Raw genomic sequence first — 22,129 nt, 5'->3', positions numbered from 1 at the left:
GAACACCATTGGCTGAGAAGGTGAATTGTGCAGGGAACCAGAGTGTGCCCCTTCCTTCCTTTATTGTTAATAAAGGATGTCCTCTATGAAGTCTTTATTGACTTGTGCCTCCTGGGTATCGATTTAAAAGTTTTCTGCAGCTTTTAAAAGAAGAGCATGCTACAGCTGGTTGTCCACAGGGGAATCAGCCACTGGTTGGTCAATATGGTCTGGGGATTGGCTGATGTATACATCGTCGTCATAGTATGGATCTGTATCCTCCATGTCCCATTGGTCTTCTTGGTCTGCTAATGAGCCAGGGTTTTGGGAACCTCGAGTGCCATAAAAGTACGTCTTGATAGGTAGATGTACTAGGTTGTGTTAGGTCCAGCCGGGCCCTTTTGGCATCGAGCTGCTGGTTAGCAGCTTCACCTTGAGGGGTTGGGGGGGGGCTGGAGGTGGGTAAATTGATCTGGGTGTTGATCCAACAAATCAACAAAACTAGACATTCTCCTCATAACCCTATCAAACTGTTCCAGGGTCCATTGGGAGGAGCTTGGTAACACCGTGGGAGCAGGTGCAGGCAAAGGCTCTGGAGCAGGGGGCTACTTGTGGTGCATTGCCCCTGAGAGGGTGTCCCTAGGGACAGAGTATTCCTTATCCTTTGAAACCTGTGATTTTGAGGATAGAGGCCTCAAGGATTTTGAGTTTTACGACGTCTTTGCTTTGAGGAGAGTGTTTGAGATGTGTTTTTAATGAGTTCACTCATTTATGAATTTTTATCAGGCGCCGTCGACGCATCTTTCAACGCATGTTCGCCGGAACCCGAGGATTTTCCCGATTTGCTTGCGGTGTCGGAAACAGACTTTGGTGTCTGTTTCAGGGGCCTGTCATATGGCGAATGCAATGGCCCACAGGACAGGGATTTTTTGGACCTTCCCTTCGACACCACGTGTGGCTTTTTGGTCGACGACGCAGTCGACTGTCAGACATGGGGTGTGTGGTTTCTTTTTTAAAACAATTTTTATTAGTTTTTAATACAAGCAATCAACAAAAACAAACCCAAGAGTGCATGTCATATAACTTCAAGCATGATATACAGTATCGTGAAATGTCCACTGCCATCCCACTACCCTACCCCTTAACTCGAGCCTACTCCACTTCTCCCTCCGCCGTTGTTTCCTCTGGGGGGTGCCTCCCCCTCTGTATTCCCAGAGGAATCGTGTTCACTTAGGCAGGCCTGGGTGGACCCAGAGAGTGTGGCCACTAAGTGTCTCTAAACCATCAGAGTTTCCGCTTCCTCCCCTGCACCCCCATTGGCCGCTTCGCTCCATACCGCTGTCTCCGTTTCTGGCCATTTCCGGAGATCATGCCACCAAACCTCTAACCTTGGCCTGTTCGCTTTCCACCCCATGGCAATTCTGCACTTGGCAAGTATGTAGGCCAGGTCCTTGAGTTTAATCACATGCTTCAGTTTGCGCGGTCTAGAGAATCCCCCTACCATGCATTCCCACACAGATTCCACATCTAGCGTGATCCCCTTCTCAGTTAAACAGTGGGCTACTTCTCCCCAGAATTTTCCAATTTCCGGGCATGCCCAGAACATATGCATCATCCCTGCGTTCACGTCCCCACATTTGGGACATGTTTGTATTTCTGCTCTTGAATCGAGCAATCCTCTGGGGGGTCATGTACGCTCTGTGGATAATATATAGCTGGATCTGTTACATCCTCGCATTCCTAGATACTTTTTTATGGTATCTCTGGACCCTCTCCCACAACCCATCATTCATGGGTTCCCCAGCTTCATCTTCCCAGTCCCGTCTCAGCTGGGTCACTTCCTTTCCCACCCTGGACATCAGCAGTTCAGAGATCCGAGAGACCTTGTGCCCCCCGCCCCCTCTGAGATATCATAAATTGTCTCTATGGTCAACCACCCGACTGGAGGAACAGGCATAGCATCTGATTCTACTATCAGTGGACAAGTAATGTTTGGTCTGGAGCTTGTAAATCTGCTTCGATTTACATGTTTTCCCTAGACTGTCATCCAGTGGTTGGTGTAGCGTATTATGTATGATTTTGGGGGATTTGGAAAAGTGGGCGTCGACAGGGCATACTTATAACACTAGACCTACCCTACGTATACGAGTACCCATGATCCTTCACAAATGGGAGGAGATAACCTCAGACAAGTGGGTACTGAGTGCAGTGAAAGTTACTAAATTGAGTTTTTTAGAAGTCGGAGCAAGGTTGAGAACAAACCACGAACATCTAAGATGTCACGATACCCTCGCTATTTTGCAGCCATCATCAATAGCCAGGTAATACCACTATAGCAGTGCCTGGCAAGTGCCTTTCCCAGGCCCACACAAAAGCCCAAACTGTTGGCCTTGCCAATGCTTGGCTTACATATACTGTGACATCTGGCCTTGATAGCACCTATTCAGACTGTTTACCTAATATAATACCTATAACATACAAAGCACTTAAAAACACACTCAAATATTTGCGTGGCAACTGTACCTAGATACCATTCCAATGGCCCTGCTGAGAGTGAAGCCAGCTTGCTCTCAGCCTCATTATCATTGAGAGTTTAGGACCAACCTGAACATTCTGGACACATTATTGGGTTGGCCTTCATAACCCCTATGGAAATGTAGAAATAATTCCTTAAATGTTCATGTTCAAAATATTCATGTGGTGCTGCAACTTCCAAATTCACATATTCATAACCTAGTTATATTGACCAGAAATGGCACAATGGGCTTAACCATGCCACAAAAGAGTGCCTTGTGCTAGCTCCCCTGCAGGCCTTTGTCACCTGGATTTTATACAAATACCACTCTAGTATCGAAGACTGCAAAATCACTTATGAACACGTCCTTTAGTTTGGGGATAGTTCCTCCAGAATTCAGGGACGGATATTGTAAGCATCTATTGAAAGACAGGGCTGGATGAATTCCAGGGTGGCCAACCCATTGATCGCGAGCCACTGGTAGCTCACCTGAAGCTTTGCGTGGCTCGCTCACCTAAATGAACACAGTTTATTTTGCTGTCTGAGGTCCTTGGGCCTCCCGCCGCCTCTCCCTGAAATGCAGAAGCCACAAGTGATAGGAGGGGCTGCAATGCATCAGCAGCTTGTAAACATTTATTTAGTAATTTGCATGTTTTTGTGCATTAACACGCATAGCTATATGCTAACTCAAGTTGACAAAATGGCATGGGCAGAATGCCAAGACCAACGAACACTTGTGCAGCAATACCAATAAGATATTAACTTTTAAATAAATGGTCATTGGTGAACATGTAAAGGCTGCACGGGTTGCTTTCTGTAGTCACATTTGTACTAAAGTATTTGCAATATAGCAAGACAAACAGGCCAGGAAAGCAGAACACAATATACAATTTACGTCAGATCCAAAAACCTACCCCAAATTTCATCATACAGATTTTCTTCCAGTTTACATAAAATGACTCTTTCAAGCAGTGACATTTTGCAGAGATCGTCAACCCACATCGACCATGAGGGGAAAGTGAACTGGTTGGTTTCTGCAAATGTAATTCCAAAACATCTCTGCACCGCAGCAAAATTGCCCAGCTACAATACAGTTAATGTAACCTAGCCCACTGAGAGCTGCATCACCCAAACATTTGGGTTTGTAGCACCTGTGAATGGAGGCCGATAAAATGTGCTGTAGGCTCAAGTCCTCCGTGGCAATCCAAACTCTTGACACAGACTGACCTATTCTCTAGTCTATTTGTCATAAGCTCCCATGTCCAAGCACATCACATCATCTATATATGTACCCCATCTCACTCGCTATCCACGCTTCTACTCGTCACATTCGGCTACATTACAACTGCAGCAGTCTTGGTAAAAATAGCAGTAATGTGGCAGTAATTCTTTTACTGCCACATTGCCACACTGCCGTAGTACAATCTTGGTGGTAAGGTGGAGGATTTACATCCAGCAAAAAGCTGGTAAATACTCCACCTTCCTGCCAAAAATGGGCAAGAAAAGCCGGTGGAATTAGTGCAACAGTAATTCTGCCAAAATCCCCATGGAGTCCAAGGACTCTGAAAACGTGGTTTAACGCTGCCCTACTATCACTTGTAATCTCGCTGTACATCGCTCGACCAAATAGTGACAGCGGTAATCCTGTTTGGGGGTAATTCTGTGGATTTACCACAGAAATACTGCAAACTCTTAATGAGACCTTTGTTTGCTCTTCTCCCTGTACCTCCATACTGTCTATCCATTTGAAACAAGCTCCTCACGCTGTAATGTTTTTCAAGCTAGCCACACTGTATCCACGAGGGTCAAGGTATCCCCCACATTGCACATGCTGGATAGCCTAAAGTCCCACATGTCACACGAAGGGAGAGCATTCACAAACAAAAAGAAGACATGGTAATGGAAAAGTCATGGGCAAAGACTGAGACCATGAAGGGCATATACGTCACTAGAAAGCAGCGCATGTACACACAAAAGGGGGAAGATACCAAAGCGCACCTGATCACTGCTTATACCGGCAGCCCCAGCGGCTAAGGGCCCCAAGGCAAAGGGTGGCTCCAACACAGGGGGATCCAGAAAGTGTCTGCAGGTGTCCTCAGGGGAAGCCAAGGAAGCCAGCAGTGAACAGACACCAACAAAACTGTAAGTGTGGCATGGGCAGAGTGTAGAGCAATTACTCTACTCCAGAAAGCCCCACCACTCACCTTACCTTTCCAAAACATAAACTGCCATAGACTTACACCATGCACACCAGAGAGATTCATGACCACCAACCTAAATCTATTCATGGCTGTACTGTAAATGTTGTCTTGCATTATATACTAACAACACAAAGAGAGAGGTAGAGGGAAATGGGGCGCTGCTGCCCAACAAGATGGCCGCTTGAGTGAGGAGCTCCTCTCCGGCATGAATCCTGATTGAATTATCCCCTGTTTCCAGATCGCATCGAACCTCGTAAGCTACCCGCGCTGTTGCCGGAGAACATCCTAACCTTGGAGGCGAAATCCCGACTGAAATCGGACTTCCCAAGCCTGGCAACCCTGGTGGACCTTGAGGACACGGGCCCGTGCCACTTTGCGGCTCCACAGGAATCTACGAGGGCGCCGCGGCTCCCTCTTATTCCGGGCCTCACAGTGGGCGGAGCGGGACTGGCGGACTGCGGCCACGATACTTCGCGCCACACGTTCTCTGGGCATACTGTGCCTTGCCCGGCATAGGGCGCCCTGCAACGTCCCTCCCACGGTGGAAGGTGCTTGCGGCGGGGCCTCCCGGACCCTTGTTACTGCACCCCGTGCCGTGCACCCTCGGGGCCTGGATTGGACGTTCACCGACCCCGTTCCTTGTTCCTGAGGTGAGAGCTATGTGGGACTGGGCTGGCACAGTGGCTGGGCGTGGGGCACGTGTGGGGCTCTCTGACCCGAATCAAACATATTCTGGGGCTGCCCCCTGACCATGTGCTCCACTTCATCTGGCTCGGTGCTTCTACCATCAAATTACACAGTGAAAATTCACGCCTGTCAGCTCTTGCGGTCATTGCCCGGCTTACGCCACGGAACACGCCATCTTGGATCAATCGCTGTTTTGGGCGCACCGGTATCTCTGTGGGCATTGCGCCCTCCTGAGCCCTCCTCCACCACACTTTAACACGCGGCCCTCTCATCCCACCAGGCCCAGGCCGTTTCTCCACCGCCACAATGCCTGGAAAAAAAACGGCCAAGTCCAGGAAGACGGGACCGATGGACTCCTTTACTAGCTCACAATCATCTCCTGAACGCCCGGACCCTCAATCTCGGCCTCACCCCTAAATGCAGAAGATACAAAATTTGATCACCTACTGACAACAGTTCAAAATGGATTCCTGGCCATTAATGTCAAACTTGACGACATTGTTTCCACGATAGGCTCCCTAAAAACTTGCCTAGACAAGGAAAGTGCCAGAATCACAGAGGCTGAAAACAGAATTGGCACGAATGAGGACTCTACTCAGCAAAACACCCAGGACCTCGCACTCCTTAGAGGGGAAATGAATAAACTCAGCGATAAATGCGACGATTTGGAATCCCGATCCAGACGGAACAACATCCGCATAGTCAGCCTCGCAGAGACCTTCTGCAAAGGCCCAATGGAGTCCCAAATCGAAGACCTTTTGAAATCTCTCCTCGGGGAGTAGGCACTCTCACCCCAGTTCCTCGTCGAGCGGGCACATCAAACCCTCGCTCTGCCACCCAGACCAGGGGCTCCTCCCCGCACGGTGATTGCCAAACTGTTGAACTACAGGGAGAGGGACGCCATCCTCAGACTGGCAAGAGAGAAAGGACCCCTTAGGTTTGGCAACGACAACATCCATGTATACCCGGACTTCTCCGCAGGGGTCCAGACTCAAAGACGATCCTATGAAACTGTCAAGCGCCAGCTACGTCTGAGACAGGTCCCCTACGCCCTTCTCTTTCCAGCGAAACTTCGTATACAACATGCTGGAAGAGCACACTTTTTCGAATCTCCTGCCACAGCTTTGGCCTACATGGAAGTCTCGATCCCCCTCCCGCCCGGGAGACAGGAACTTGACCAGAACGACTTGCAACAACCTGTATAACCTGTTTTCCTACTCATTGATCCCAGCCACAGTCAGGACTGGTCTATGCTGGCCACTGTGAATGCTGGAAACAGGATGCAGCAGGGAGAACTCCCCTGCCCTCCATTCTTTAACAATGCCGGATGAGATGCGCCCGACCTCGAAGCAGAGTTGCTGCACTCGTCCCCTTCTTTGGGAACATCCAGAAGTTAGTTAAAAGGGTTCATCATCAAGTTGGGCATGATGGTGGGGGAGGGGGTGGGTACGGGCAACAGGGAACTGTTTCACTGTTCGAACACTATGTTAATGCTGCAGGCAGCCCCTGTTGGGCACCAGCCACAATGTTCAGTTGGGTTCAACAACAGGGCGAAAGCCAGCAAAGTAGGCGCTTACATTAACAGACACCACCCACATATCGCTATGCTCCAAGAGACTCATGCATTAAAATCTGCCAGCGAAAGTATCCTGCAACAGTGGGGAAAAAATAGGTATTACACGGAATACTCCTCCCAAAACAGAGGCGTCATCACGCTAATACACCCCTCACTAGGGTTTTCCACCGAGAAAAGTATAATTGATCCACAGGGCAGATATGTTGTGGTCTGGGGCACCGTGGCTGGCAGAAAATTTAGATTGGTCAATACATATGGTCCAAACCTGGATGAGCCAGAATTCTACACACACCTCCTTGCAGAGATTGGCCCTACAACGGAAGCCTGGGTATTGTGGGGAGGAGACCTTAACACTATCCTCGACACTACGTTAGATAGGTCCTCAAATAAGCCTAGAGCCCTTACTAAAACAGTAAACATTATACACCAAGCCCAGGAGGAACTAGCTTTGTCCGATGCGTGGAGAGGGACCGGACCCACAGATAGAAAACACACCTTCTATTCCTCAGTCCATGATTCTGAATCCAGAATAGATTACTGGCTCATCTCCTCCCCCTCATCAACTCCATTGAATGCTGCGATATTCTTCCGCGCACACTCTCTGACCATTCCCCCGTCATTCTAAATATACTGCTCCCTGACATCCGTCGCCTTGCATAGCGATGGAGGATGCCCCCCAATATATTGAAGGACCCGAATGTGGTGGAGGCTCTATACACTGAGACGGAGGAGTTCTTCCAACTGAATAAGGGCTCTGTGGGCAGCTGGGCTTCCATCTGGGAAACATTTAAGGTGTGGGTGTGAGGCAACCTTATGTCCAAGACGTCTGGTCTCCTCAGAACTGTTAGAACCAATTTGGGCAACACATAATCAATCCTGCAGTCGCTCGAATTTGCCTATACTAGGACCCATGACAAACGTATTTTGGCGGACATTAGTCTACACCTCCAAACCTTTAACGAACTGGCTACCAAAGAACAACAATACATGGCCATCCCGTCCAGAGCGCTCAAATACGGGGAGTGCAACAGGGCGGGCCACCATCTGGCCCGTATACTTCGCAATGACCACACCACAACCCTATTGCAAGTGTTCTAACAGATGGGGGGACGGCTGTGCATGGGGAGGATGAAATAAGCTCTGAGTTCACGGACTATTACATTAATCTTTACGCCAACCACGATCGATCCACACGGGACGACGTGAAGTCGTACTTAATTAAGATTTCCCTCCCTAGCCTAACTTTAGAAGATAACTGGTCCCTTGAACAACCCATGATGGCCGAGGAAATAGCTGAAGCGATCAAAGCACTAGCAGCGGGTAAAACTCCAGGGCCGGACGGCCTAAACGCCGACCTGTATAAGTCATGCTCTCCGATACTCGCCCCAATATTGTCCCTTGTTTGGGAAGAGGCTATGAACGCTGCTTCACTCCCTGAGTCCATGTCAGACGCAGTCATTACGGTGCTCTTGAAACCTAGACGCCCGGCATATGAACGCTCCCCCTACCGTCCCTTATCCCTGATTAACACGGATGCCAAGATTTACGCAAAGGTGTTGGCCACTAGACTGCGCCCCAAAATGACCACCTTAATCCACCCCGACCAATGCGGATTCATCCCTACGAGATCCACGGCCCTGAACCTGCGCAGACTGTTCAGTGTTCTAGCACAGATCAAACCAGAGGCACAAGCAGCAGCCATTTCACTTGACGCCGAAAAAGCGTTCGATTCGTTATCGTGGCTTTACATGTTTGAGGTTCTTTACAAATTCGGATTCGGCCCTTACCTGATAGGTTGTGTGAAACTTCTCTACTCCTCTCCCAATGCCAGAGTTCTAACCAACCGTACCCTATCCAATCAATTTACTCTATGCAGGGGTACGAGGCATGGATGCCCCTTCTCACCCATCCTTTTTGCCCTCACCATTGAACCAGTGGCGGCTGCAGTCAGAGCTGAACAAGACCTAAGGGGTATAAAAATGGCCAGGGTATACCAAGCCATATCATTGTATGCAGACGATGCAATACTATATGTTCGGGAACCAGAAAAGAACCTATCCCCCAATTTAGCGGTGATCACCGAATTCACTACACACTCAGGCTACAAGATCAATACATCCAAATCCGAGATCTTTCCGTTGACACGTGCCACTACTTGCCCCACAAACACTCATGGCCTTCCATGGGCTCCCGATCACATTCGATACCTGGGGATCCTGGTCTCTCACGACAAGAACTCTCTTTATATAGATAACTATGAATCCACGCTACAAACCATACACTCTAAGCTTCAAATTTGGTCCAGACTCCCCATATCTCTTGCTGGCTGGATAGCGGTCCTCAAGATGACGGTACTCCCTAAGCTCCTATAAATCTTCTGTAATGTACCTATATGGCCGGTCAAACTCTTCTTCCACAACCTGCGTTCCATGGCCACCACCTTCGTGTGGAACGGTGGCGCGAATAGAATGAAATGGAACAAATTGGTCAAACCGTATGATATGGGAGGCTTCGCTGCCCCTGATTTCGAATTTGTACTACTACGTGGCACAGGCACACTATGCAAAGTTCTGGCAGGACCCCTCAGATAACACACCACATATACCCATCGAGCGTCATTCGGTCCGCCCAACCGATTTGAGATCCATCATATTTACAAAGTCACATAGAGATGATTGCAAGTTTGACCCTGCCTCCTGCACAGTTGCGGCATGGGCTGCAATAAGCAAACGTCTGCACATAGACTGCCCTTATGATTCCCAAGCCCTGCTCTGGAACTTCCCGGGCATTAAGCCGACGTATGACATTGCCATCCAGAAAAACTGGCTACCCGAATATGAATTCACAATGAAAACCATGTTCCCCAATGGTAAATTTGTAACTCCTGAAGACTTTGCAAACTCAGTGGGGAGCAGCCAACTAGCCACCCTACAGTACCACCGTATGAAAGCCGCGTTCAAAGAAAGGTGGCCATCATTCCCAGACGAACCCCCCGAGCATCTATGTTACCAGTCATTGTATTCTCAGGCAGGCACTGGGGTTTCCAAATTATACAATATTGTGCAGGTTCACACGAAATCATCGAACACCATCAAGGCATCATGGGAAAAAGACATGGATATTATAATCGAGGAGGGGAAGTGGGCCAGATATTGCCTCCTATCTAAGAAAATCTCACTTAATGCAGGCCTGAGACTAATACAATTCAAGGTTCTGAACAAACTACATTACACGCCAGCCAAAATGGCAAAGTTCTACAAGACCGCTCCCGACAATTGCCCGAAATGCCACGCCCCTGGTGCGGATTCGTTTCATATGTACTGGGCCTGCCTCCAGATAGCAGGTTTCTGGCTCGCAGTGGCCAACATCCTTGAAGAAATAACACAAATCCCTGCACACCTCAATCCACCTAAATACCTGTTTGGAGACATTGGCAAGGCCCCGGAAAAAACGAGGAGACTATTCAACGTCGCCTGCGCAGTAGCGAAGAAATGCATCCTTCAGAAATGGAAGAGCGGCCAGGCTCCAACAACAGAACAGTTCCTTGCGACCCTCACTTACGTGAATGAATGTGAGGAAAACTACGTTAATATGATATCTGCTCCATGTAAACCAAAAGACATTTGGGCCCCGTTCAGGGCATACTTAGATGAAACCTCCACAGACACTGAAAACTCGGACAATGATAGCGTGGATGATGGGCCATGCCACACAGCTAGCTATATGTAAATTCTTTCTATGGGTATAAACGTGGACATGCACCTGATGTAAAAGTTTGCAAGGGGAGTTGGGTTGTCAATTTTGTAATGCGAATCTGTATTATGTAGATGCGAGACAAGCAAAGTGTACTGTGACATGCAAACCAAAAATAAAGTTCTTAAAAAAAAAGAGAGGTAGAGGGAAAGAGCCGCCCACTGCTAACCTACCCTCTAAATAGGTCAAAAGCCTTTACTACAACACATAAGGGTTAGGTGGGTATCAATCTCCAATTTATCAAGGTAACACTGTAGAAGAACCAAAGTGCTTTCAAACCAAACTGCCTACTATAACATTAAATCACCAGGCAGTACAACAACTTAATGAAAAATATAAATCTGCAATTTTTATTAATGTACAAAAAACATATTAATCCAAAAGACAGTAAACAACAGTGTTTCGACTACAAAGAGACAGTAGTATAGTTGATGTACAGGGCTTACCCTATTGCCTTCTAAAGTCAATTAAGTCAAAGAAAGTGTCATATGCTGTGCAAATACGCAATTATTTAAAAACAGAGTTTTCCATACAACATTTCACGCATTCTCACCATGACCATTTCATACACATACTCTCAACACAACTCATCCAACATGTTTCTTTCCAACAAACATAAACAGGGGTGAATAATAAGTAAAGGGAAATTCGTCAGGGAACTGTCCAGGGTAGTGGGGTAGTCAGTACACACTGTCAGATGCAGTAAGTATCAGTAAAACTGCTTCATAACGTATTATCAGCTCATCTACTTGCTGCTTTAAAACACTTCTGACAATCAGCAAAAAAATGCAAAAAGGCAAAAGAACACACTATCAACAATTGTTGATAATAATAAGTTGAATCTACGTCATTAACAGGACACCTCGTAATACCACGTGTTACCTACAAAAGGAAAGAGAAAAGGAGGACAATCAGGAACATTGTCCATATGTCTAGCCAATGCTGTTATACTTATTTAACAGTTCCAGGCTAGTTACGTCATCCTTGCGTGGCTAAGGAGAGTTATCTAAATGAACACTCAGGCAAGCTTATGGAGCTTTTTAGGAGATCTTTAAAACAACAGGCAAAAACTAAGGCAGTGTACTAAGTCACTTGTATCTCAAACGAATCAAAGTATAATGGTATAGCTAATGACTCATAACATTGTGGTGTCATATTATATAAAACACCTTCCACAGCCCCCAATCTACGGCAAAGGTTAATTGCTGGTGTCTCCCACAAGTGGAACGCTTACCCTTCAGTGGGTGTTCGAGTGAGCTGGCTCGGCTGGTAAAGGAAGGCTCCACCGTGGATGACCTTACTTCTGCGAGGAGGCTAACAAAATGCCTGCCGTCGCTGTTGCCACGATATTTCTAAGGGGAGAGAGCACAACGGACATAAAGTTCTAGTCATACGTGGCTCAAGGCCCTGGGTTTCACCGTATACGTGGTCGTTAGGAGAAACGGGAAAGAGAGGAAGGTAAAGGCATGGTAGTAATGGGCGGCGGTGTTGGTAAAATTGGCTAACAGTCACAATGACAGACCAATGAGTAGCTTCTATAGTGTCAATATGACACGACTCCAGCTAGTGGGTCTTGGCTTCTTCGTGCTGCTCCATGTAAGGTTCCAGCGGGCGCGACTGGTCCGGCTGGCGGGTTGGCGAGCGGTTGACCGTGGGAGGGCGTATGCGGATACTGCCGGGGTTCACGGTCGGTAGAGACACTATGTGGGTAGACAAAAAACGAAACAGAGAAGGGATGATGATTCCATGCGTGTGGTCGTATGGGATCCACTGATGGAAGTTCTTCTCCTGCCTGTACTAAAGCCTAAAAAAAGACTTTCAAGTTCAAACAGGTTTCGTCTCTCTTACGTAATTTAACTGCCCTCATCCTCGCTGGTGTTGCGGTCTGAGATGGGCGTGGTCCCGAGGTGCATGCATCATGTGATTATTGCGTCTGCCTTAAATGCGCGAAGACATCGTTTTCACCTATTTCCAATAGGTTAGGGAAGTCACGTGGTTACGAGTGTTACCTCTGGTAACCACTATCATCACCGCTCCCTGGGTCGGCCACGAAGTTGAAATACGTTGCGATGTTTCAATCGCAGGACCTTTCGGAGAGTTCAGACTGCATTAGATAGATGAAATTCCAGTCCTCCTACTCGTTTATAGCTGGATGCTGTTCACGTTCTACTGGCGGGGTAATTTCTATATTTCAAGGCTAAATTGTCAAGATAGAGTACCCAGAAGTTCCATATACTGTTGGCCAGTGTGGGTAATTCATCTTTGGATATGACCTGTCTTGAGAATGATGCTTCTTACTGTTAACAATGTGATTCTTATCAGATGTCATAGTTACAAGCTCCAAAGCTATTACCCATTGAGCCAATCGATTTTTTCATTTAATCCCGAGATGGCACTTTTCGTCAAGAAAATCATCTGTTGTTCTTTTCGTAACAAAAGGCATTTATCTTTATACGTATCTGGGCCAGGTGGAAGTTTATAAAGGACGGTCCACTTCATTTCTTCCGCTGTATGCATGTGTTCCACCCAGTGGTCCACCAATGGGGCATTCGCCGTTCTGTTCCTCAAGCAGCTCTTATGCTCACCATTTCTGATTTTCACCTTTCTATCGGTCTTACCGATATAAAGTTTTTTACACTGGCACCATATGGCATAAATTACCATACAAGTGTTGCAGTTTGTGTGCCTCTTTTGTTTCCATGGAGATTGTAAGACTAGATCAACCTCAGTGCTTTTGCTTGTGGATTTACAATAAATACAGTGTCCACATGGGAAATGGCCCAAAATTGGGTGCATATTCCACATCTCTGTCATTCTCTTCTGTGGTTGGAAACTCCGAGTGATGTAGTTCCGAGTCATGAGATCCTTGATGTTTTGACTTTGTTTAAAAGCTACAATTGGTCTGGGTACAGGGATCTCACTTTTGTCCAGTTTTTAAGAACAATTTTCTTGATTTTGTTGGACATATTACTGTACATGTTGACAAACACCAGTTTCGTGTTTTGATTTTTCTGAGAGCTGTGTTCTCTATATTCTAAGAGAGATTCTCTGTGAATATTTTTTGCTCTTTTTAATGCATTCCTGGTTATTTGTTTAGGGTAGCCTCTTGCTTCCAGATTTGTTTGCATTTTTACAGCCGTCTCTATGAAGTCCTCTTTGTTGGAGCTATTTCTTTTAAGCCTTAAAAACTGGCTCAAAGGAAGGGTGTTGCATACATGTTTAGGATGGAAACTTTCATAGTGAAGCATTGAGTTCCTATCTGTTGGTTTAGTGTATGGTTTCACGAATAACTCTTTGGAAGATTTATTGATGGAAATAGTAATGTCCAGAAAGTTCAGCTCGTCCTTACTCGAGCTAGAGGTGAATTTGAGGAACCTGTTTTGGACGTTGATATAGTCCAAGAAATGTGCTATTTCCATTGAAGAGCCATGCCAGATGATGAAGATGTCGACTATGTATCGTCTCCATTTTTTGATGTTTTTAAAGAATGGGTTACCAATGTTCATAATTTTGGTTTTCTCAAAGAATTCCATATACAGGTTCGCGATGCTGGGGGGCAGTGTGGCTCCCATCGCGGTCCCTTGTATCTGTTGGTAGAAGTCACCATCAAAGTGAAAGTAACTTTCTTGTAAGCTCATTTCTGCGCACCAGAGAATAAATGAGACTGGAGGTTTCCCTACCACATGATCTGTAAGTAGTTTTTCTTCTAGCATTTCTAATGATTCTTTTTGATTATATACTAACATACTGGCCAATGTTAACTAGTGCAACACCCAGAGGGAATGCTGAAGATTAGCCAGCCTCACCTTTAGTCAGGTGTAACAATAATAGCATGCCCCACGCTTAGATGAAACTGTGAATACTACCAAGTGCCACACTTAGATGGAATTGTGATCACTAGCCTACTTCGCATCTAGATAGAAATGTGAATGTTAGCAGGTGCCACACTCAGATGGAATTCTTAACTTTAGCCTACTTCGCATCTAGATAGAAATGTGAATGTTAGCAGGTGCCACACTCAGATGGAATTCTTAACTTTAGCCTACTTCGCATCTAGATAGAAATGTGAATGTTAGCATGTGCCACACTCAGATGGAGCTCTTAACTTTAGCCTGCGTCGCATCTAGATAGAAACGTGAATGCTGCAAATGGTAGCATATGCCACACTTAGACAGAACTGTGAATAATAGCATGTGCCACACTTAGATGGAATTGTGATCACTAGCATGCCTCACACCTAGATAGAATATTGAAGATTAGCAAGCGCCACACTTAGATAGAATTCTTAACGTTGGCCTGCGGCCCATCTAGATAGAAATGTGAACACTGCAAACGGTAGCATGTGCCGCACTTAAATTGAATTACGATTGGTAGCATATCCCTCACTTGGATAGAATTTTACATGATAACGTGTCCCACAAGTAGATGGAATTATGAATGATAGCATGCGCCACACTCAGATGGAATTCTTAACTTTAGCCTGCGTCGCATCTAGATAGAAATGTGAATGCTGCAAATGTTAGCATGTGCCACACTTAGATGCTATCATTTGCAGTTCCATCTGACACTCTAAAATAGAATGAGATTGGTAGCATATCCATCACTTAGATGGAATTGTACAAAGTAGCATGTGCCACACTTAGATTGAATTACGATTGGTAGTATATCCCTCACTTGGATAGAATTGTACATGATAACGTGTGCCACAAGTAGATGGAATTATGAATGATAGCATGCGCCACACTTAGATGGAGTTGTAAATGATAGCATGTCCCACACTTAGAAGGAACTGCAAATGGTAGCATGTGCCACACTTGGGTGGAGTTGCAAACATTATCTCGAATCACATCTAGATAGAAATGTGAATGTAAACGTTACCATGCCACCCTATGTGGTATCACTGTGAACACTGCTTTCCTGTTCCCCTGTCTCTGTGTCCGTGTGTTGCTGTGTTCCCCATCATCCTGTTCTCGTGCACTCTAAAGATAATCATTTTATCACATCACTATGCTTACTCTCTAATATACACCATGATACAACTAGAACACAGCTATACCCCTGATTAATTCGGCCTAGCTGTTCACATACGAATACGACCCCATGAACACCTCATCATCCTAATAAAACACAACTAGCCAAGCACATTCCGGCCTTGTTGCTCACATACGTGTACTTCAGGCCTAACGCAGCCAGAGCCCAGTCTGGATGTCCACCCACCAGACTGCACACATCCAACTGATATCTTCAGCACCACACCTAACGCTAGGATGCAGCTACGATCAGACGAATTACATCAGCTGCACACATAACTAGTGCTCCCACGCACCCTATGACTCTATCTCTCTCAGCTGACCAGAACTATGGTTCCCGGGGGCGTTCAACCTACCAGCGCTTTGAGGTCATACCAATGATATATAGAGCGTTATATAAATGCCAAGTAACATAACATACAAGGTGTTTCATGTGCCGAGGGCTAACAAACAGGGTGATCAAGAGGGTCTGCCATAAAAGGAGTGAACGGGAAATGGGGTGGTGCTGGGATTGTTCTCAAAAGAGCCACATGTTGACTGATGAGAAAGGGGAGGGGTTCATAAATCTGCATGCCATGTTAAACAAAGCTACTGGTTGGTGATTATTCGTGCACTGTGGCTCTTCAGATGTCTTCAGCTTTGCATTACTTTGCTTGCTAGTAATTATAGGCTTTCATTCAGAATGGGACAAATAAAGCTGCAACCGTAATCTATTTGTATGTTGCAAGGCTCCCCGTTTCTGCTGATTCATACAATATAAATATGGACTCAAAGAACATGAATTGAGGTTTTGTTTTCAGACTATCTTTTATGAAAGAAGAGTATGATTGACGTTATTGGGTGAGATAAGTGGCATTGAATTGTAGGTATATATTTTGATATGGAATTCTGCAAGGTAACATGGAAAAAACCAATGATTGAGGGAATTCCTCCAACAGCAACAGTAAATAGGAGCATTTTACAACATGCTATCATGCCACCTTTGCACACAAAATGTGCCAGCACTGCCACTGTAAAACATACATTGCTGATTCCAGTGCACAAAATGTGTGATTTCGTATCATGTTTGTGATGCTGGTGCCCCAATACGTCTATTACTGTAGTACACAATAGCCAGTCATGCCCCATTGTGCACGCACCAGAAGGCATTATTTCTACAGGGAGAGGCAGCGCGACTGTCCGTTTTCCGTTTTTCTCTGGGAGAAGGCCTTCTCCATAATGGGCAGATGGTTGGCAGATTGCTGTCCATTATGAACCAAAAGCCCCTCGCTACAACCATACTCTCTGTGCATAACATGTTAATATAACAATTCATATATTGTCTTGTCAGGTTGTTATATGATTTGTGCACATTTTAAGTCATATCTATAAAAACAGTGTGTTATACTAGCCCTGCGATTTACACCTTTATGCAGAAGCCTTTAACTTTTAAAAGTTGTTTTTTTTTGTCTTAGTTGCCTATTTATAACGCGCTTAAATACCCAGAGGTTTCTAAGTGCGACCCGGGGATCGAACCTCTGTTGCTTCGTGTTATCTTGCTTCCAAGGTGAGCACGTTGCCGCTGAGCTATCCTCCCGGGACATTTATCCATCATCCTCTTTTGACTTAGCCCACCTGACCATACTACAAGGTTGCCTATTTGATTTAGGAGTTTGTGGCAGGCAGTAGACTGGATCATTGATTTTCTAAACAAATGTTGCCAATGTATCTTCATAGAACCTTTCCAATCAGACTTGGCACCTCTGACCTCTTAAGATCCCCCATTAGAACCAGAGTGAGGGAATTCCTCCAAACAGATCCCTTATTCTATGGACTTGTTCTCTGTCCACCACCCACATTTGCATATGCTGTGTGAGAAACCTGAAGGTGTCTCACCCGCTAGTCCAAGGGGATCTGTCATCCAGGTGGCCAGGACATGGCCATTGCTTTTGGATCCAGTTTCTGGGGGTGGACCAGTGTGGGAGGATCACCTGGTCGAGGGTTCCTCAGGAAGTGGAAGTGGGACACCGGAGGGTGAGACGCGGTATCCCTTTCCCAATAACACCTTTTCCCCATCCTACAAGGTAGGATACCTTGGAATTCACCCCCACCCCTTTCCAACACAAACACTTTCTCACAGACAGTTCACGATGATCGACAACGGACCAACACCAGAGCCGTATACCTGACATGTCCCAACACCATGGACAGGCAAGGCCAGGCAATTACGGATTATTACACACACCCACCTTCCATCATACTTCCCCACACGGATAAAAGGCGAAGCACAAAAGCACACTCTGAGCGAGGCAACACACACGAGGAAACAGCAGTTCCAAGATGGCAGTTTAATGCAAGGAGAAAGACGCTGAGACCAGAGAGAGTAGCAAGGAGGGAAGTACCCGTGACCACTAAAGACCGAAGACCAGGAACGAAGGCTGATCAAACCTGCACAGTGTGTCGGAGGTACCCGGGGCTCTCCCGCGCCGATAACCAAGGCTGAGAGGAGCGATTGCCGCCATGGTACTGTTCTTGACTCCTACAACAAAGCGGAGTGAGAAAAGACAGCAGAGCCGGTGAGTCAGAGAGACTGATATGAAACCAGCTTACATTTTGAACCAAGGTTGCAACCGGCAACATTTTACAAAGAGAACAGTGTGTGAGGTATTTGCAAAGAGTGACGCAGATATAATTAGAAATCAAAAGGAGTGGTTGAACTTTATAATTGAACTTTGGGAGAAAAGATACCATACACAGAGTGGTCCTGTGCCACGTGGGTGCTCATTCGAAAGTCTCTGTTGGGGATCGAACTGATGCGGAGTGTGAGAAAAAGAAATATTGATATCAAAGTGGTTATGCAACGGATCAAGTTAAACCCTGTGCATATTCGAAAGACTTCAATAATTTAAAGTACAAGGTCCAAGCCCGGCTGAGGGAGACTAATTGATTGAAAGAAAGGGATCCGAGCCCGGCTGAGGGGGATTTGGGGTGAACCGTGAGCCACCCGAGAAAGAACTATCTGAACATAGTTTGAAAGGGATCTGAGCCCAGCTGAGGGGGATTCAGGGTGAGCACCCAAATTGAGTGCTGGAAAAGGAAAAGAAGGTTTGTGTTATTTTTGTATACCAGGCCCCCTGAGTCAAGAGACTTGCAAGAAGAGGCTTGGACACAGAAGGTCTTGAACTGTGAAATAGGAACTGTATCCTCGTGCCACAGAAGCCAGAGTATGTGCTTTGCTCAAGTGAACCACCTTGTCTCGTGCTGAAAACATGAGGAAGGGAAGCCAGCAGCCCGAACATCCTGACTTATTTGGTGAACTCTTCTTTCTTTTCATGAACATTACCCCACCTTTTTTTGTAAATTAGTGGTAAGGTTTGACAATAGGTTTTTTAGTATAGGCCCTTTTATGTTGACAAGACTCCACTAGGACTGCCTTATTATTATTTGATTGTGGTAGCTTGCTCCCATCTGTAGATTTAGGTTTAGATAGGCGTTTATCACACCCTTGCGAAAGTCCAATAAACACCCTTGAACTGTGGTCACTTGTGTCTGTCTTAATGTTGATACCATGTCTTCCTTACAGCTGTAAAATGTTCTGCCTCACGCACCCATATCCCCAATGATGAAACTCGCAACCACCGTTCTCTCTGCAAGCACTCTTTCCCTAGTTGCTCTCACCTCCATCCACCATTACTGCATCCACCCTTACCGCATCCAGGGCCTTTGATGTCTCCACCGCCATTTCTTTTTCCTTCACCGGTCAATCGGTTAAAGCTCGGGAAGCACAAGTGAACTGTGCCTGTAGAAAATGGACTTCCTATAATAAACACTCCTAAAGGTGAACTGACCAATCCAGTTGTCTCAGTAGCAATCGCAGTAATTGTTACTCCCCGTCACATTGCACTTACATATGACTCGTTGGTAAAAAAAAAATAGTACCTGAATGGTTAGTAATTGAAGAAAACTCCTCTTGTCAACATGTGCAGTGAAACCTCCACCAGACTACAGGCACCTTTCACTGTGTCAAATCACTAGAGCTAGAAATTAAAGATTAAACCATCAAGCGGGAAGCCACAAAATGGACAGAGGCCACATTTCACTCTTGGTTAGGGGACAACAAATGACACCTCTTGAATATCTTTGTTCTGTGCGATGCCTTGCAATTTTGAACCACCGCCAGAGCACCATACCACCAGAGTTTCTCTTCAATCTGGTATCCACTACCACGTTCGCACCCCACCTTTCCAATGCAACATCAACATTATGCATTCCGATTACCAAGCATTCAAATAAGATTGCCAATGCAATTCCAGTGACTGTTAAATTTTGGTTCAAACCATTGCTCAACACAAATGCACCCTTCGCCATCACTGGCCAATTCCACAACAGTGAACACTAACCTTCCAGAGCACTTGCAAGGTAGTGTGTGGTTTGATGCCCAACTACACCTTGCAAGAAATGAGGATGAAGAGGTTGGGGATTTTCCAGCAAGGGCATTTACCATCAAACTTGGCGAAAGTGGGCAACGCTAGGCCACGCTCCCATTTAATGAACATGCCCATAATCACAGTACTTTGTCCCAGCATTCCCGATATAATACTCACGGGGCCTTCTTGGAGGACGCGTCTAGTAGCGGACTGTCCACCCCCTGAAGTTGCTCTTCTCCACCCCAACTAGCTGCTTCTGCACCCGATCTCCACCAACCAACTCCTACCAAACTCTTATCCAATACAACCTGGTTTTCTGCTCGACCCCATGGATGAGGTGCTCCATCTCTGTACAAGCTCAACTCTTCCAAACGTACAGAAATCATTGTATACATGCCACCACCATTTAAAACCTAGCAAATGATGGACGTGACACACAAGATAGGTTCGTTAGTGGACAGGAACGAAACATCTGGCAAAAACTATTGGCACCCATCTGCCTTGGAATGTGCCAAATGTACTCGTGCCACAACTACCAGTTCTCCTGTCTCCTTCACCCCCCAAATCGACCTGTCTTGCTGTTGCACCTTATTACAATATTACATCTACCTACGTTTCCAACTTCTTTTTTTGTTTTGTTTTTAAAAGGTTTTATTTGAATCAACTCATACAAGGCAAACATGGATCAAACCGTGTCTCATGAACATTATAATATCTAGAAAGAACCTATAACTCGGCTCTTAGGATAGAAGACGGCCTAGTATGGATAGCAGCACAATCATTGTTTAATTGTTCTGTTCAGTTACATTCTCGTTAATCCACACTCGAATAGCTTTCCATCCCCCTTTTCCCTCTACAGTTGAAAGTAACCTTCTCCCATGGGCTTTTTAATCTGCTCACAACGCCTGTGAATGGTGATCGTACCTGCGCCACTCTCCCTTTTCTGTACTTTTTTTGGGGAGTCTGTGGACCAAGTGTTTTCTTCCGCATCTTTGTGATCAGTTTGTTTTGGGTGGCAAGCTGGGGCCTACAAGCGTTGCTTTCACATTTTTCTTGTAGGCAGTTGGGGCAAGCAAGTCATGAAATGCAAGCTTATCGCAAAACAACTGGGGGTGGGGAGGTGTAAGTTACAAAAGCAACTTGAAGGAGCTTTGGCGGGCCAATATCGTTTAACCCCTACAACCACACGTTCATTGGCAGACATGGCTGGTACCCCATGCATCTCTCGGGCCTACCTTAGGGGTTGGGCTGTTTACAGCCCAGTCAGACCCCGAACATGCGGTTAACTTTTCTGCTATAATTATGTGGAGAACATTCTCAAAGCCAACATCTCCACCTCACTTTTCAACATTACAGAATGCATTAATACAAATGGACCTCTGGATAGCACACAACCATCTACTAGTTCACCTGTAAAAACAAGAAATCCTTATGTCGGGCAAATCAGCACGTAAGCCTCTCCTCACATGATCTCTTTCCCTTAAAGTAGCAGCTCTCGTTAAAACATTTGTTTGCCTCTCAATGGATGCGGACCTCTCCTTTGGCCATTTAAACATGGCGGTGGCAAAACGGGATTTGGACACTTTAAGAACGTTCTTCTCCAGCTTTTCCCCAAAAAGCACAGCAATGATCGCCACTGTTCTTTACAGATCAGAATACACAGCCTTATCTGAATTCTGCGGCTTAAAAGCTAGTAATAAATGCAGCATCAGTGCATTATTTCACCTTGGACACAGGCAGCAGACCTCCTGCCCTCCAGTCTCTCCACTGGCTCCCTGTAGCATGAATTGCGTTTAAAGCACTTTACATCACATTCAAAGCGATACACGGGAAGGGTCCCGTGCCCAAAGCACAAAATAAGCTGTGTCGCATAGCAATTTGCTATGCAATTTTGTAGGTTTGCTAATTAAATTGACACTAGTGTAGCACAACTGGCTATTTAAATTACCCTGTTCAATGACGACACAGCTCAGCCTGTGTTC

The sequence above is a fragment of the Ambystoma mexicanum genome, chromosome 9 (assembly GCF_040938575.1).
Source record: "Ambystoma mexicanum isolate Mex_15411 chromosome 9, UKY_AmexF1_1, whole genome shotgun sequence".
NCBI lineage: Eukaryota > Metazoa > Chordata > Amphibia > Caudata > Ambystomatidae > Ambystoma > Ambystoma mexicanum.
Note: the sequence above shows the minus strand (reverse complement) of the source record.